The sequence below is a fragment of the Canis lupus genome, chromosome 8 (assembly GCF_003254725.2).
Source record: "Canis lupus dingo isolate Sandy chromosome 8, ASM325472v2, whole genome shotgun sequence".
Classification (NCBI taxonomy): domain Eukaryota; kingdom Metazoa; phylum Chordata; class Mammalia; order Carnivora; family Canidae; genus Canis; species Canis lupus.
In genome coordinates this window covers 54,769,842-54,789,858 of record NC_064250.1, presented here as the reverse complement: position 1 = coordinate 54,789,858, position 20,017 = coordinate 54,769,842, and positions in this window count along the sequence as shown.

Here is a 20,017-nt window from a genome sequence, read left to right as displayed (position 1 = left end):
GTACTTCATATAAGTAAAATCCACAATATTTGTAATTTTGTGTCTAGCTTATTAAAAAAGTTTCCACTTACATAAATCAGAAACTGACAGAACTGAAAGAAGAAATGGACAAATCTAGTTATAGGTAGAAATTTCAAACTGTTATCTCAGTAACTGACAAAGTAAAGAAAATATCACTGGGATATATAAAACCTGTACAAAACTGTCAAAATTAAAAAAAAAAAACCTTGATTCCAAATTTTGCAGAAATTATTTTTCAACACTTTGTTTTTTCAAACCATATGAAATATTCATCAATAAACTCTGCATGCTAGTCCAAAGAAAATACTTCTCAATGCAGAGTATTAATATACACAGGGCATATATTGTACCCTTTAAAGTAGTTATTCTGAACTACAATGGAATTATATTAAATCAGTAATATAAATATATTTGTAAATACATGGAGATGAAACATTTCTACATATTACTTTATAAAGTATATGAGATATTGTGACACAATTAAAATTAAACCACAATATCAGCTATGGCAGTGCTCAGGGATAAGTTGATAACTTTATAAAAAGAGAAAAAAAATCTCACACTAAATCTGAAGTTCCATCTAAAATATTTAGGAAATACAAAATAAAATAAAATAAAATATTTAGGAAATACAAACTTGAAACAAATGAATAGAAAATGGACATAAAATCAGAATAAATTAATGGAATCAAAGATTATTTTTTTAAAAAAAGCAGATGAAAATCATGAAGCTCTATCCAGGCCAATGAGAGACAGAAAGAGAGGAAGAAAGGGATAAAAGAGAGATATTAATTGTTTAACAATATCAGGAATAAAAGAAGAGATATCATTATACTCCAATGGACATGAAAAGGATAGAAGGAAAATATTATGAATGGCTTTTTCTAAAAAAGTTTGACAACTAAGACAAATGGAAAAATCCTTAATAGGCACAAAATACCAAAACTGAATCAAGAAGAAATGGAAAAACTTAATAGTCCTTTATCTCTTAAGTAAAACTTTCTCACAAAGAAAGTACCAGGCCCAGAATGTCTATTTCTGGAGCATTCTATTGAGCATTTAAGAAAAAAAAAGTCAATCCTGATAAGTGCTTTTATAAAACAGGAGAGAGAGAGAACATGTGATAATAAATTGGATAAGGACATCATCAGAAAAAAAAAAAAAAAAGACTCCTGACCAATTTTCCTCATGTACTTATAGGCAACAATCCTTTAAAAAAATTAACAAAGCAAATACTTTAATCTGTAAAATGTTGATACAGAATAGCCCACTAGAATTTACCACAATAAGACAATCCATGAAATTCACAGTATAAACAGGGGAGAAAAAAATCATATGACCATTTTAATAAATATAGAGAAAACATTTTATAAAATTCAATACCCATTCATGATAAAGAGTATGAATGGATAAAAAAATTCTATAAACCCTATAGCTAACTTAACAGCTAAAAATGAAAAAAAAAAATCAGTGTTTACCCCATAAGGTAGGAAATATGGCAAGATTGTCCACACTCACTACATCTATCTAATATTATTCTGAAAGCCTTAGGTAATGCAATAAGGTAAGGAAAAGTAATAAATGAAAAATAGACTGGAGGAGTGCCTGGGTGGCTCAGTTGGTTAAGAGTCTGCCTTCAGCTCAGGTCATGATCCCAGGGTCCTGGGATCTAACCCAATGTGGGGCTCCATGCTCAGCACGGAGTCTGCTTCTCCCTCTGCCTCTGCCCCCTTCCTCCATTCATGCTCTCTTGTGCTCATCCACACTCTAGCTCTAATAAATAAAATCTTTAAAAATATATGTCTATTTGTAAATACCATGGTCAAGTAGATGGATCTTCATATATATTTAGATAAGAGATATTAGAACTAATTATTTAATATAGCATGGTTTTGGAATATAAGATCAATATCCAAAATGAACATATCTAGATACTGAATAAATATATTTCTTTATACTATCAACAAAATATAGTGAAACAAAAAAATGTATAAAAGTTCCATTTACAATAGCATGAAAAATATGAAATAGGGCAAAATTTAATAACATTTCTACAAGACCTATATCATAAAAGCACAAATTTAAAAATAAATTTTAAAAGACTAAACAAATAGAATAATATAACTTATTTATAAGGCCGAAAAATTCAATCCTATTAAGACGCCAATTTTTCTCCAAACCATTCAATTTATCCTGCATAATTCTGATTCAAATCATAAAGTTTTTATTTTTATTTTTACTTTTTTTAGTTGTAAGGTGGATCTTAATTTTATGGAATTGCAAAGCATTTATAATGGACAAAATTTAAAAGAAAATTAAAGGACTTGCAATATCTGACCAATGCTGTAACCAATGTGGTATAGTATGGATGTAAAGATACATGTATCAGTACAAAAGAAAAGGGAGCCCAGAAATAGATTCATACAACCTACACATTTATTTATTTATTTAAAAACTAGAAATGTGTTTTATTTTGGAAATAAGAGATTGCATTGTCTGGGTATTTTTTCCAAATTTAAACTTTTATTATCTTCATTATGTTCATTTAATTGTTATGCTTTTTTCTTTTGTTTTCTAAAGATTTTATTTATTTGAGAGAGAGAGAATGATCATGAGTGGGGGACGGCAGGATAGAAAGAGAAAGAGAAGCAGACTCCCTACTGAGCTGGGAACCCCAATGGGGGGCACGATCATGACCTAAGCTGAAAACAGACACTTAACTACTGAGCCACCCAGGTGCTCTGTTCATTTAATTCTTGATCAAGGTGCCAAAGCAATTGATTAGGGAAAGGAATGACAGTTCCATACAAAATGGTGCTAAAACCATTCAATATTAAAACAAACAAACAAACAAAAAAAAATAAAATACATTGAAATGCATCACAGTTTTAAAAGGGCTAAAACTATAAAATTTCTAGAAGAAAATATAGAATAGACATCCTCACAATCTGTAGGTAGGTGAAGATTTCTTAAACAGACACAATATACATATTTCATCAGAGGAAAAAAAATTAAAATTCATCAAAATTAAAAAGTTCTCTTTGAAAAATACTGCTAAGTCAATGAAGAGCAAAGGCACAGACCTAAGGATTTTCAGTTCATTTATCTGACTAAGGATGTTATGTCCAGAATGTATAAAGAAATTTTACCGTTCAATATTTAGAACACAGTCCAATTGAAAATAGGCAAACATTTGAAAAGTTACTTCATAAAAGAAAATATAGAAATTTCGGTAAATAAAAAAATATTTAATGGGATGCCTGAGTGGCTCAGTGGTTGAGCATCTGCCTTTCACTCAGGGAGTGATCCTGCAGTTCCTCCTTGCATGGAGCCTGCTTCTCCCTCTGCCTCTCTGTGTCTCTCATGAATAAATAAATAAAATATTTTTAAAAAGAATATTTAATAATAAGTTACTTTATAAAATAATAAAGAATATATAGATATTTATTAATATTACATATAACAAATGATTAATATAATTAATAATATAATAAAAGGTCACTTCATAAAATAATAATTTAAAAATTCACTTAATACAAGAACATATGCAAATGATAAGATGGTCAATAGTTTTCATCATGAGGGACTATGATGAGAATATTTAAATATTAAACCAATTAAGTCAAAATTATATCAAATCTATTCAACCATTAAGTTTCAAATACTTACCATACTAGGTGTTGGCAAGTATGTTCACCAACTATAATTCTGATATACCGTTTTTAGTAATGTAAAATAATACAACTAACTTTGAAAAAGAATTAGGCACTTTTGGCATTGTGTTAAAGGATGCATAAATTTTTTAACATACAACCCAAATATTCATTGACAATTGAAGAACTAAGCACAATATGTAGTATATCCTTACAATGGAATATCACTCAGGAATACAAATGAATTATTTTACATACACAAGGGATGGATATCAGAAATTTGATGAAGAAAAGGAATGCAAAATTATATACTTCATAATTTTATTTTATATAAAACTTTAGTAAAGACAAAGTTCATCTGTAATTATGGAAAATGGTGTAGTGATCTGCACTAAGGAAGAGGTGACTACAAAGGGCATGGAGGAATTTGAGAAATTATGGGGAGGTTCTATGTCTTGATTATGGTTGTAGTTACAGGGGGACATGTTTCTATGCTGAGGGAAATAAGTTGATTGGAGAAGGACAATCATCATATGGTTTCACTCATACGTGGAATATAAGAAATAGTGAAAGGGATTATAAGGAAAAGGAGGGGAGCTGAGTGGAAAAAATCAGGGAGACAAACTATGAGAGACTCCTAACTCTGGGAAACAAACGAAGGGTTGCGGTAGAGGAGGGGGGCAGGGGATGGGGTAACTGGGTGATGAGCATTAAGGAGGGCACTTGATGGTATGAGCACTGGGTGTTATACTGTATGTTGGCAAATTGAATTTAAATTAAAAAATAATTAAAAAATTAATCAAACACTGTACTTAAAATAGATACAACTTATTTTATGCTAATACTTTATTAACAAGCAATCAGAAAGGTTAGATTTATGAAAAATAGCACTCTCAAACTACTGGCAGGAGTGTAAATTGATACTTGGGAAATATGTCATAGTATTTGCTCAGCCTAAACACATGCATACCCCATACCCTCATACTTCTATTTCTAGGTAGATCCTCAACAAAAATATTTATGTATGCTCATGTAAGGTCATTTATAAAAAGGCTGACAGCAGTAACATTTGAAAGTACTCAAATATCCATCAAGAGTAGAATGAATCATAAATTGTAGTGCATTCATTAAATCAAATCTATACAGTTTTCTAGGATTGCCATAACCAAGTACCATAGAGCAGATGGCTTAGACATCATAAATTAATTTTCACACATTATGGAGGAAGGAAGCCAAAGACTGAGATGCCAGCAGGGTTGATTTCTTCTGAGGTCTTTCTCCTTGGCCTGCCATGCTGTCTTCTCCCTGTGATTTTGCATGGTCTTTCCTATGTGGATGTCCTAATCTCTTAAAAAGGTACCAGGCACATTGGATGAGGACTCATCTTAATGACTTCATTTTACATTAATTATCTTTTCAATGATCCTATTTCCAAATAGGTCACACTCAGAAGTATTCAACCTATGAATGGGGGTGGGGTACAATTTAGCCCATAATAAGAATGTAGATTTTTTTTGGGGGGGTGGAGAATTTTTTAACCTACTACATAACATCCATTGTATGTAACAAATCAATCATTCTTCTAGGCATCTGGAATAGCCCTAGTTTTTACCTTCCTTGAGAGCATTAAGAACACAGACATTCAAATCATGACTAAAGGTGGTCACAAGGTACAAACTTGAGGCACCTGGGTGGCTCAGTCAGTTAAGCATTTGCCTTTGGCTCAAGTCATGATCCCAGGGTCCAGGGACCAAGCCCCATATCAGGATCCCTGCTCAGCAGAGAGCCTGCTTCTCTCTCTCCCTCCTGCTCATGCTCTCTCTTGCTATCTCTCTCTCATAAATAAATAAATAAGCAAACAAATAAATATATACACACTCTCACAAATAAATAAATAAACAAATATATATATGTATATATATATATATATATACACACACACAAACTCACAAACTGCTGAGGAGCATGAGTGGCTCAGTTGGTTAAGTGTCAGACTCTTGATTTGGGTTCAGGTCATGTTCTCAAGGTCATGAGATCGAGCCTGCTTGAGATTCTCTTCTTCTCCCTCTGCCTCTCCTCCAGTGCCCCAGCTTGTGTGCACTCAATCTCTTAAAAAAAAAAAAAAAAAATACAAACTTCTAATTATAAAAGAAATAAGTCCTGGGGATGTAATGTACAGTATGGTGACAGTACTGTATTATACATTTAAAAGTTGCTGATATTAGTTCTTAAAATTTCTCATAACAAGAAAAAAAATTGTAACTATATGGGGTAGTAGATAAAAAATCATTTTCTTTGTTCTGTGGTTGAAAGGAGTGACAACAGTTTGATCTCAAGATTAGGATGCATAAAGAAAAGGTGTTACAGATGGCAAAGGTCATATTGTAATTGTGAAGGTGCATAAGGAAATTGAAGCACAAACAGGTGATACTATTTATTTAAGGGAACAGAACTAGTAAGCGGCAGAGCCAGACCTTAAACCCAAAAGTCTGTTTTTTAACCACCATACTAATGACACCTGCACACACCTAAAATCGCCAGAGATTGATTTGCCTTATGTAATTGTCTGCACTTGGATTTGATCAAGACTGTATTTCCCAAGGAATTCCTGTTTAACTTCAAGCTAACAGTTCTATCTGTGTTGATTACATTTGCTAACGAGATAAGGCTGCTACCTCTTGTGGGGTATCCTGAGAACACAGTACCATTGCAATGTTTTCCAAGTGGCTGCCTGTTATTTGACTGAACTCATCCTTTATTAAATATGACTTAAAGCAAGCCAGCATTTCATTGAGGTTTTGAGTTACTTTTTACTTTCACAAAGATTTTATCTTCCCAGTGTTGGTATATGGGAAAGGGATTTTACTGTAATGGTAGTTTATTGTTATATTTATTTAAATTTCAATTGAGTTTAAATGAGAGGAGATTTAAATCTTGCTCTAGGAAGTATAGTTGATAAGCAATACTACTTTTTATACTGAGGTCGGTATAATGGCATGGCTAACTCCTATGGTTTGGATAGAAACAAACCATGAAGTGTATCTATACAGAGGAATCTAATGTTTAAAGCAAAGGATCATTTTCTAAGAATTATTAGCTACTTAAATAAGCCCCACAGAGATTTATTTTGAACAACTCTGCCTCACCAAAATCAGAAACAGAAATAAATAAATAATCACTCTTATTCAAAGGAAATTCTAGACCAAACCACACACCCAGACAAATTTTTGGTAGTATGAGTAATATTGCAATGCACTGGGGTTGGGGGGATGATTTAAGTAGCTAATTTTTTTATCCACTTACTCTTTACATCTATCTTAACAATTTCAAATGTATGATAAGCAAATAGCTTCAAGATTTAGCTGTTACTTTAATTCAGTTTTAAGTATAATTGTTCCAATTTAATGCATAATTTTTGCAATTAGATTTTGAGTAGGGTTAATTTTTATTCTCTGCATCTTTTTATTGGTTTGTTTTGTCTAGACCTACCACACATCTTCTGCAATAAACATCTGAGTTTGATTTCTAATGCTGAGATGTTTACATCCTTTACAATGTCTTTGTAATTCATCCATCATAATAACATGAAGTTAAATTTACAGTCCCGGTGCTACTTCTGGTGACAACGTCACAAAAACAAAATTAACCTCAAGAAATCCATTGTTGGCAAAAGAGGTAAGACTGTTCCCTGTTCAGAAACTATTCTGATAAAATTTAATTGTCATAAAATCTTTTCTGCATTGATGTCATAGAAATGTCTTGTCTTAAAGCTATAGGAGTATCAGGAGTGACTGCCCAATATCTACTTTTCCAATAGTTTTTTTTTTTAAAGGGTAGATGAATTGGGCAGCCTGGGTAGCTCAGCGGATCGAGTCCCAAGTTGGGCTCCCTGCATGGAGCCTGCTTCTCTCTCTGCTTCTTTCTGTGTGCGTCTCTTATGAATAAATAAAAAAAATCTTAAAAAAAATAAAGGGTAGATGAAGAACATGAAAGGGAGTTACACATAGCTGATTTAATATAAATCCTGAAGCTTTAAAGGCAATTTGAATTAGATATTGGCATTTTTTATTTAAAAACTCGTCAAGAACTTATGGTATTAATTTTTAGATTATTCATAACAAAAGATCTCCAATTATTTAGCAAATTTGAAGATGGTTTGAAGGCTTTGTCTTTAATCTGGTGATATTCCTGTAACTATCCTGCTTAGAAAAGTATAGCCTGTACTTGTCCACACTAAGATGGAATATTATCTGGAGAGAGAAGTGAAAAAGCCACCTGATGTGTTCATGTAAGAATAGGACTATCCCTCCTACTCCTGTGACCCTGTTTCAAAAAGATCAGTTATTGGAGCAGTTTCCAAAGACTAGCTTTTTTTCACTTGCCTATAAATCTCACAATTCTGTTTACAAAAGATATTCCATTATTTTAAATATCAATATTTGCATTTTAAGAGGAATGGTTATTGGTTTGGCAATGGGAGGGGGTGACAGCATGAAATGGATTGGAAAGCCTATAGGAGAAGGGATATAATATAGAGTAGAATGCTTCTGGGATGCTTGAACATGAAATACAATTTCTGGTTTCATAAGTTCCTCATTAAAAGAAAAACATAACAGCAAGAATGAAATAGACTGGATTGATTTTCTTCTATTTTTTTTTTTTGAAAATAGTGCTCACTCATAAAAGAAAGTTTTTTGAAATAAAATGAAGTTAAGAAACTCCATTCGAGCTAGTTTGCTATCTGATCAATTTAATCCACACACGGGCACTGGAAAGCATGGGTTGAGCAGAAAAACATGAGGTTACAAACTGCATGATATTTGGTAGAATTTGTAACTAGAACAAGGACAGATGTTGAAACAATGGTACAAGAGAACTTTAAAATTGTGTTCATGTCTAGCACATCACACAGATAGCAGGTGCATATTATTCTTGGTATTTGTGTATTGGTTTTCCATGAGAAACTTCCTGAAATTAAAAAAAAAAAAAAAGGAGGGGTAGGGGGACCGTTTTGAGTTAGAACAATAAACTGTGCAGATGAGTAACTTGTTTATTGAAAGGCTTTAATTGGCATCTGGGTATTGTACACAGTTATCAACAAATAACATTCATCTTTCTCTATGTGAGACCTTATGCCAGATTTTGTGCGGGACTTAGAGACAAATGACATTTGGCCTCTCCTCTTGCTGAACCTGCACTCTGCTTTGGGCCATGAGTCATACTGAGATTCAAAAAAGAAGTACCATATCTCCTATGGGATATTAGAAAAAAGATTGATCGTGGTGACCTCAGCTAGTGAGGAAAGGCTTTGTGGAGGAAATCAGACTTGACCCAGATCATAAAAAAATGAGCAATAAATAATAATAATAACTCATAAGCTATATAATGTGTTATTGGTTTGAAAGCATTTTACTTAGGCATTACCTCATTTATCGCTCACAAGTGAAAGAACAGTGAGCAAGCAAATTTGTCAGGGCAGGATGCAGCTGCTGTTAGGAGAACAAGAGAGTGCCAACATTACAAGGAAATCTGGGTCTGAAATCCCAGAAGCTATAAGTTTGGACTGTGGGTTTTATGCTATTGAAATTTTTTAGTGCATTGTGTGTGTTTTCTGTGTGTGTGTGTGTGTGTGTGTGTGTGTGTGATTTGAAAATGGGGTTGAGTTTCTTTTCCCCCTTAGGTTAATTGAATTATTCCAGTTCTTTTTAAAGCCCAGGAAAATATAGAACATTGAGTGTATCCTTGCACAATTGCCTAATCTGGAAAGTTATCTAGGATTCTTCTCATAACTGGCAATTTCAAGCTGGAAGTAGCACTTCATCCATATGGTTTTTTCAGTTATTACAAATTCTCCCACAAACAGGGGTCATTGTATGTATGAAGTATTTAGCTGGGGAAAATAAATGATCAAAAATCCTCTTGGGCTAATCAAGTATGTGCACAATAAAGAAATACACAGGTGACAAAAGGTCTAGGAGATTGAGGTAGTTCCATCAAATGAGAAAACCGCAGACTTAATTCGAATACTCTTCTTCAGAACTTATTTTATTCCAAAAATATATAGTGAAAAAGCTGCCAATGGAGTTAGGAAAGTCACTGAAAAATTAATGAAATGACCTCCACTTGGAATAAAATGAAAAAAAAATAAATGGCACCTATTAAGAGCCATAGATAATTACCCAAACTTTTCAAGACTTGACAAGTATATATGACCCATAATAGCAATGTCCAGTAATGTAAGGGAAAGAAAGCTTCTGTCTTCCAAGAGACACAATTAGTCCAGGCCTTTATAACTCTACAATTTTTTTTTTGCTATGGTTATCACTTTACATTGCATAGATGATAAATATTATTTGGGGTTTACATGATACAATACCTTTCAGAGTCTTAAGACATCAACCCTCATCTTTGACCATGTTGTAAATGCTAATTACATTTTCCAAATAATATCCATATGATGTCAATATAATTTATCATACATACATACATTTATGAAAGATTAAAATAGAAGAAACTTAGTTATAGGAAACTTTAGTTATGAAACTTAGTTATAGGAAACTTTAGTTATGAAAACCCATGGCAAAAAAAAAGTTGCTTTCATATAATTGAAACTTCTGGATGGGTTCCAAGTAAAATCAAGAAAAGGAGGTCAATCTTAAATAATCATACCCACACTTTTTATTGAAGAAAGGAGAATCAAAATTTATTACGTATGCATTGTGTTCCATGTTACAGAAAACAATTTTTGTAAGCACTTTCTAGAAACTTTATTTAGTAGTCTTCCCCCCCTTTTATTTGAAAACATACATTCATATCCCTATTGTAAAAATGGGAAATTTAAAATTCAAAGAGATTTGATGACTTACTCCAATTTATACATCCAATTAGTGATGCCAAATCAGTGTTCTTTTTGGACATCATGTTGCTTTCTTGTCCCTTTTTTATAGTCTTCCTTTGTCCTACTAATACCAGACATTTAGGGTCCTCATGCTGTTCCCATGATTCCCTATTTTTAAAAAATATCTGGATTAAAGTTCTGTTAGGCTTTATTTCAGTGAGTGGTAAACAGCTGCCAACTAATCATACGTGCCCTTATAGGAAAAAGGAGGTTTTAATAGTTGGCCCAATAGATACTAGAGAAATAGCTTTTAGTAGAACTTATGATTTTGGTAATATGCCTTCAAAGAGGTTATTCCAATTTGTGAAAAGGCATTGCTGATGACTCCTCAACATATATTGAAAAAGCAATTTCAATTATTGAAGAATATCAGTGTGATTTTGCCTACTACACATGACCATGAGACAGGAGGTTTCTTTTTTGGGGAAAAAATATGATGTTTTATGTAGTGTTTTATAATTTACCAAGTCTTTTCAAGACATTTTAAGATTTGTAACACAATAGTCAGGTAGGTGTTCTTAATTTTTCCTCATTTTTTAGAGAAAATAAGCAAACAAACAAACAAAATTCCGATGGTAAAGGAACGGGCCCAGGTGTGCAGGTGGTGAGCAATACAGCCAGATCTTATTACTCCATTTCTGGTTCTTTCTGACTAGGACACTTCTTAATGCTACTCATCTTTTCCCTACAACTAAAATTAAAAATGAAGAAAATACTGCCCTTGTTTCTTTTGCTTTTGCCTCTGAAACCATCAGCACATTCACGTTCTTTCATGGTTATAAGGATTTGTTCTGATTTAATTTCTACCTAAGATGGCAAAGAGATCATTGTAAAATGCATTCAAAATTATTACATCTGAACTATTGAATGAGCAATGTCAGGGGGATTGAGTCAAGGTTAAATAATTTAGCTTGGTGTATATGTAAAATTTCAGACTAAAAATCTTGGGAGATTCAGGAGTTAAATTTTAAACAAAACTATAACATCTTTTCCACATTTCATAAAAGCATTGTATACAAAGTAAACAAGGTCCCAGGGTCATTTTGCTATCTTTGATAATAGGATAAATAATTATTTATGATGTGGAATTTAGGATATTTTTAAAATCTTACTTTCTGTGCCCAGAACTTGGGTCAATGTTTTATTGTCAGTGACAGTATGCTTCATTTTTAGAGAGTATTACTAATAGATGTACATATCTTCATTTCTTATTTGAATGGCTAGAATGGAACCACTTGTTTTACAAGGTATAATGAGGCTATTTTGTGCATATGGAGCTATTATAGGCCAATGGCTTCTTTCTGTAGCTATTTTAACTCATTTTAATCACTGCCATGACTGCAGAGTCATTAAAGGCAGCTAACTGCACTGCCTATAGTAATGTTTCTCCAATTCAAAAGCAGGATGTATGGGTTTGATTTGTGAAAAAGTAAAGGTATCACAGATTGAAATGAAAAAAGATTAACTTCTGTATTATATAAAAGAAAAAGCTCACTGACTATGGGAAAGAAAATGAAATTAAGAAAAATGAAACCCAAAATATAGATTTGTTCTAGGATTGAGACTTTTCCACATTTTTTTTCCAAAGAAACTTTGTGAAGAAGGGATGCAAGATTCTTCCCTTTAGAAGAGTAATGTGTATTGAATGTTAAGTAAAGCAAATCACCATTGTCAGTCATATGTAGCTATAATTTATAGGAGATTCTTGGTTATTTTTAGGTTTAATTCATTCTATATAATAAATATATATATATATGTTTAAATTAAAAATTTAGACTTTTTTCCAAATATAAAAACAATGTATACTTATATTTAAGATTACAAAATAAATTAAATATAAGAAAAACAAAAAAATTCACTATCCCACTAATACATAACCATTTGAAACATTTAAGAATTTTATATATATATATATATATATATATTCAAGGATTATATGGTTTATGAAGACTACTATTACTTAACATTACATTGTTAAATGTTGTAATAGAACTTTTTCAAAGTTTGAACCTTTTTTCCTTTACTTTATCATAAATTAATCATTTTTAAAATTTACTTTATCTTATACTATTTTAAAAATAAAGTAATATGCAATCACTGTGAAAATCATTCAAATATAGCAGAAAATAACACATATATATTTTTATACCAGAAAGTAAAACTGTTAATAATATGTGTGTATGTGAGGTGGGATATTAAAATGTAAGTTTCATCTGAAGGGCCGAGATACGAGGCAACATTCCTCAGTGAAGTGAAGGATTGTGATGCTGGATTTGCAAAGGAGATGTTCAAAATCCAGTTATGTGTTTTTTAACCTTCACTAACATCAAAAGTAAATAAGGTGCAGAGGCTGAAGATTAGCATTATTAGATTGTTGAGATTACATATTGTAATGACATATAATCAACCTACAGTGTTACATTAGTTTCAGATGTACAACATATTGATTCAACAATTCCATACATTACTCAGTACTCAGGATGATAAATGTAGTCACCATCTGTCACCAAACAACATTATTACAATATTATTGACGGTATTCCCTATGCTGTACTTGTCATCTCCATTATTTATTTTATAACTGGAAGTTTGTACCTCTTAATCCCCTTTATCTCTTACACACATTTCCCAACCCACCTCCCCTCTGGCAACCACCAGTTTGTTCTCTGTATTACAGATCATTAGAGAGAGCTCTTGGTATGCTCTGAGTGCTGAGACAGCTCTTTTTCTTTCCTTTCCCTCTATTTTGACCTCAAGTCAAAGAGAGAAGTTTTTGAGAGTTCCCTTTGGAGATTTTTATGTGAATTTTCCCCCACGGTGTCTGACTTCTGTCTAGGAAATCTAATGTTGAAAAATAGGTGAGTTATATGCTGATGTTGAAACAAAGAGAAAGGTATTTGTCTCAGGCCTATGCTGCAAGCTTGTTAGGGCAAAGATTGTGTGAATGTGTATCTTAGACTAAGGGTTGTCAGACTTAGAAAACAAATTTATAGTGGCAAGTATAATTTGCATTTCAGATAAAGAATATTTATGTTTAATATGTCACATATGACATTTGGGACCTACTCATAAAAGTATTTATTGCTTTTCTGAAGTTCAAATTTAACAGATTATCCTGTATTTTCTATGTGAGTCCTACTTGGACAAAAGGAGAGTCATTTGTGAGAGGTGGTTCTAGAGCCTGTCCAAAAGGGCTCTGAGAGGGCTAAACAGATTTGATAGAATGACACTGAAAACATCGTTGAATGTCTATGGACTGACTGACCCATGGGTAAAATTTCCTGAGAACTGACCTCCCTTCCTTATCAAGCAAGCATCTATAAGGCCAGGGCTTACAATAATATGGAGAGAAATAATTGGTTCTCTGGAAAATCCATGGAGATGCTTAGAGCAAGGTAAACTTTAAATATCTGAGACACCTGTCAAGATCAGAGAGCACCAAAATTGAACCTTCATGGGTCAGCCAGACAAATAAGAACCTTCCTCTCCTATAATCCAAGACTGAAGAATCAGAAACCACTATTAATAAGATAGGGCTAGGGCAGCCCTGGTGGCTTAGCAGTTTAGCACCACCTTCAGCCCCAGGCGTGATCCTGGAGACCCAGGATCGAGTCCCACATCAGGCTCCCTTCATGGAGCCTGCTTCTCCCTCTTCCTGTGTCTCTGTCTCTGTCTGTCTGTCTGTCTGTCTCTCTCTCTGTGTCTAATAAATAATAATAATAATAATAATAATAATAATAAATCTTAAAAAAAATAAGATAGGGCTAGAGGAGTAGAGATACTTAATGGAGGTGGAAGAAGAGAAGAGTCCTCTTTGAACCTACAGACTTCCAATTATACCGTGTCTGAGCTTAGGAGGATCATTATAACCTAAATCAAAGTTCATGTTTTCATAATTACAAAATTGATCATTAATTTTTTTAAAAAAACTTTTATTTATTTACTTAACAGAGAGAGACAAAGCAAAAGAGAGAGAGAGAGAGAGAACAAGTGGTGGAAAGGGAGAACCAGACTTCCGGCTGAGCAGGGAGCCCAACTTGGTGCTTGATCCCAGAACTCTGGGATCATGACCTGAGCTGAAGGCAGATGCTTAACTGACTCAGCTATCCTGGTGCCCCCAAAATTGGTCATTTTTAAAGGTTACTAAACCCATTTAAAGGTTACTAAACCCAAAGTCCTCTAAAATGACCTGAGAAATATTCACGTTTTATAAAGTATTGACAAGATTTTACAAACTGATATTACTTCAAAATGGAAAATTAGAAAATAATAAATAAGAAAGCAAAAAGGAAAGTTATATGCCCATCTGTATTTTTACTCATGGGGCAGAGGAAAAAAAATCTCACTCCAAGTAGATTTAAGGATCATGAGAGAAAAAAATATGATGGGTCTATGATTAAATCTCTTGAAATATGTTTGTTCAACAAGATAGCTCATACAGACAATGACAGACATATACTAATATCTATCACCTTATCTTTTTCCTCTCTCTGTTTATCCCTTCATCCCTATGCCTTCTCCTTCTCCCAGTAGGGCAGAAATGCACACAAGAATAAAACAAAGCATCACAGTAAATATTGACTGATGTATAAGTTTAGCTTCAAATCCCTATTGTTACAAAATCCATTTTAATATGTATGCATGACTAGTAGATGAATTTTCTCTAAGTTGGTAGGTATGTCTAATATAATCAGGATTCCTGAGTTTTTCCAAAAATAATTGATTTTCTAATGTATGCCATATACTGTGATTTACATTAGACCAATGGCTATTTGTATGTGTACAGCAGGATTCTTCTAAGCCATATACAAAAGGTCAGTACTTTATTCTAACTATAAGGGAAAAATGTAGTATGTCATTTTTTTCAACAAACTGATGAGAAAATAGAGCACAAAAGAGAGATCGTACTGTTTTTTCACATTTTTAGACAGTTTCATTTTCAACTCAACTTATATATAAGTTAAAGAAAAAATATACATAGTAGTTCTCAAAGCCGCAAAAGCCATTTTGTAGAGATGCATAAATGAAGATGTTCATTTTACTAATGATAGATTAATCTACTGAATTTCCAGGGAAACCAAAGGTTCTTTTTTTCAAGTAGATAAACTAAGATGGGTTGATTGTGAGTCACAATTATTTATTTTTCAAATACTTCTTCAGATAAAATTCCTTAGATATAACTGCTAAAAACAATGCTCCCTCTCAGAGGGTCCATACCTACCTAACAATATTGTCTATACTGCTAGAATGACACTCATCATAATGGGATACCATTAACTGTGCACAGTTTTTTTTTTTTAATATGAGTTGAAAATAGTTATAAAGTTCAGGTGATGCGTGATTTGCATTTTAAAGGTTGAACAGGCATCATCCAGGTGGGGATAAAGGAAGTGTATTTTAGGTAGAGGGAACAGAAACTGGAGAGACAAAATTCAAGATGCTTATTGTGGTTGGATGACAGGCTGTCTTGCTGAGTGGGTAGGAGGTATGAAATAATTCAAGATCACACTGGGAGGGACTTTTGTGAAGGGAAACTGCCTACATAGTTAATTTCAAACATGGTGCAAAGCCCAGTGAGGGTTTCAGAAGAAATAAATGGCTAAATTTGATTACCTAGAGAAATTGCCAGGAATTGATAAGTAGTGGCCTTTATCCCTGAGGGTAGTGTTTGGTCAATGCTAGATTATTACCTAGAGAAAATGCCAGAAAATGATAAGTAGTGGCCTTTATCCCTGAGGGTATTGTTTGGTCAAGGCTATATTTTAAAAGATAATATAACTAGGCAGTAAATATAGAGAAGTATAACACAGACATCTTTGAGCTGCTTTTATCAGGCACTTCTGTTTCTTGCTGGCCCCTACCTACTTCTGAGTTGTGACTCTTAACAGAAAGTGAACTAGAGCGGGTGGAGATTAGTATCTATCTCAGCTTCTCTACTTGACTGGCTGTGAGACCTTCAGTTTTCCTATTTCTAGATGGGGATAAAAATATTACCTACTTCATGGGGTTGCTCTCAGAATTAAATGGCATAGTGCATGTAAATGACTTAGCCTGGAGGCTGGCAAGTAATAAATACTGAATAAATGCTATTATTATTAATATGAATAGATCAGTTAGGAAATTTGTGACAACAATCCATTCCAGAGATGCTGAGTGCTTAGAGAATGGGGCCAGATTAATTATAGAGGTATTTATAAAATTACAATGGATAGAATTCTGTTTAGATATAAAACTAAGCACAAAAATACATTGAATTTTAGATTGGTTTTATGCTCCAAACACTGTAATGATGGATTGGTAATCAGTCAAGTTGGGTATCTTCTAGAAGAGGATCTTCCTGTGCTCTGCCAAATCATAGAATATAAGTAGCTGTTTCTCTCTGTTAATACTTGAGGCTCTCTGTGTCTGTCTCTGTGATATAATGATCTTATCTCTGCTTCTGAGAACCATGGATGTATTTGGGCTGAAATCTTATAGTAGAACCTCATACTGTAGTTTAGAACCATGGCTTTTTTTTTTTTTCTTTTTACTTTCATGACATGCCATTGTGACCAGAAGAAGAGGACATGAAGTCCCAAGGTGTAGGTGTCAGATTAAGTATTTCCTGCTACTAGGCTCTCTGTTAAATTTGTTGTTCTTGGTCAAAACTATCATGGGTAAAAGGAAAATCCCTCACTGAAATCCTAGACTCAGTCTCCCCAGTGCTATTCTGATGCTAATGATGCTGGGCAGGGCAGGCTAAGAGGTGGTTGTTTCCTAGCCCCATGTAGACTATCAACCGCCTACAGGTTTTATCAACTGCCTTTTGTGAAAGTAGCATAATTAACTTCCATTTTTTTTTTAATTTTCTTCAGGAAACATGAGGATATTAGAAGAATTTCACAGCCCAGATACCTATTAAATTAACACCAAACTCCCACTCCCATTCTATGAATAGAAGAAAAGTAAATAGCTTTGAAATTAGTCTTATCCTGTAATGTAGAAAAGTAAAGTAAATGCTGTCATTTAGAAGTTTCTATACAATTTCTAACCACACAGAGAAGTGAAGAGCTGCACATGATGATGGAAAACAATTATGTTTTGATTCCCTAGACACCAATCTTCAGAGGTAGACTCCCAGACATTGTCATATAAATAAAGTATTTAAAGATAAATGAACAGTTTATACAGTATCTGACTAAGACATTACAAGGTACAAAGGGTTACCAAATTGGGAAAAATAAAATATCAATTTTAAGGTGGGAAGCTATTTTAGAATTTATAATTTTCTCAAATGTCTGAATAAATCTTAGGATGACATATAATGAGGAAACTGCATGGCTGTTTATACTTGCCTAAGGAAGAATAAGTATCCAATGACTCAGATATATTTAGATAATAAAGAACATAAACTTGAAGCATGAGAATTTTTCCCTCAATTACATGTTTTGCCTCTTAAAATCTTTAATATGATTCATATTTTCAATTAATTTTATGGATGAATAGTTATTTCAGGGTTATTATGTGTGTAATTCATGTGGGTGAGAACATTTTTCTATGTCATAACTATTGCAGACATTATTAGTCAATCACTGCATTCATTCACACAGAAGCAGATTTTAGCCTCAGAATTCTTCCCATCAGACAGCAATTAGCTACCATTACCACTTAAGTAAAGTTGGCTCCGTTGGTGAAACCAAACTACCAATCCATTCTATAATTTATCAAGTCTAGGAGAAGATAGCAGAAGCTAGAATTCTTCTATATGAATAAAATCTCTACAAAAGCCTTGCAGTGCTCCTGTGTTCCAATGCTCTGAGGCTCAGGATGTTTCCCATGAGTTCAACATCCTGAATAACCTCAGTATTGAAATTCACAACATGACTTTGAGAAATTGTTGATCCTGTGATTCTTGTTCTCAGAGGTGCTGCACGCTGATACCATTTATGTTTCCATTTGTTTGCACATTATGAAATTCTGAATGATTACTACACATAACAAGAAAACCAAAGTAATGTGTATGCCAGAAGGAGGAGGGGATCATTCAACCTAATATAGAAGGTAAAGCTGTCCAATTATCATTAAGAGAGAAGCATGACAGGAATACATAGAGACAAAAAAATTAAGAGGAAGGAAATACTTTAGGGAATTTGTAACAGTAAGTGTAGGTGATGCTCTATATCAATGTTGAAGTCATTGTTAGACTAAGCTACTTTAGAAATATTTGTTTAGTTTCAGGAAATTTGTCCTCAAAAAAGTGGCCCCTTTGGCAGTAAAACTGAAAAAAAGAATAAATTCAATCTCTGTTCAGTTTAATATTTTCTTGATTCTGACTTTTTAGCTCTCTATTGAACCTTGTAGTCACGTGGAAACAAGACCACTCTTGATGTGCATACAGATGTCATCAAGAAAGATGACTGTATTAGTTTTCTATAGCTGCCTAATAAATTGCCACAGATTGAGAAACTTAAATCAACACAAATTAATTCATTTTTTTCCGCATCAGGAGTCTGGGTATGGGTTAGCTGGTGGAATTCATCGCCTGGCCCCTGTATGACTGAGGTCACGGTTTTCTTGCTAGCTATAGTCAGAGACCACTCTCATCTCCTACAGGCTGCCCACCATTCCTTACATATGGGTTCCATGGACAGTTCACAATGTGGATGTTTACTTTCTATCAGGCAAGCAGGAATGTATTTCTGACTTCTTCCTCTGCCAACCAGCCAGAGAGAGATGATCTTCCCTCTACCATATAACATCACATAAAAGTGCTCTCTCATCACAGATTCTGCCCTCACTGAAGAAGGTTCCCAGGCTGCACACACCAGGGGGGGCAAAATCATGGGGAACATCTAAGCATTTTTCCTATTACAGTGATCAGGATAATAAAAGGAATGGTTAAATGAAGATATAATAATATTTTCAAAAGTGGCATCACTTGCTAGAATTAATACCTTGTATTTATGGAAAGCATCAATAAATTAAGCAGCAACATTTAGTTTCTGGAAACACTGACTATTGCTATTTAGACCAGCTTATCAGGCTTCTCTCTATGAACTTTGATTGCTTGCTCTTCCTTAGGCTCGGTACCCTCATCTGTCAACTTGGGATTTAATAATGTCAATCTCACAGAGTTTTCCCAACATCAAACACAAGATCTTCTTTAAAAGATTTTGGAGGCAGCCCTGGTGGCTCAGCTGTTTACCCCCGCCTTCAGCCCAGGGTGTGATCCTGGAGACCCGGGATCGAGTCCCATGTCAGGTTCCCTGCATGGAGCCTGCTTTTCCCTCTGCCTGTGCCTCTGCCTCTCTCTCTCTCTATGTTTCTCATGAATGTATAAATAAAATATTTAAAAAAAAGATTTTGCAAAACATAAAGAATAAAATAAATGTGAGTCATCGTTATTATAATAATTATTTTTTGTTGAAGCCAGAGCAACTGTATATTTTGTCTTCTTTTAGTCAAT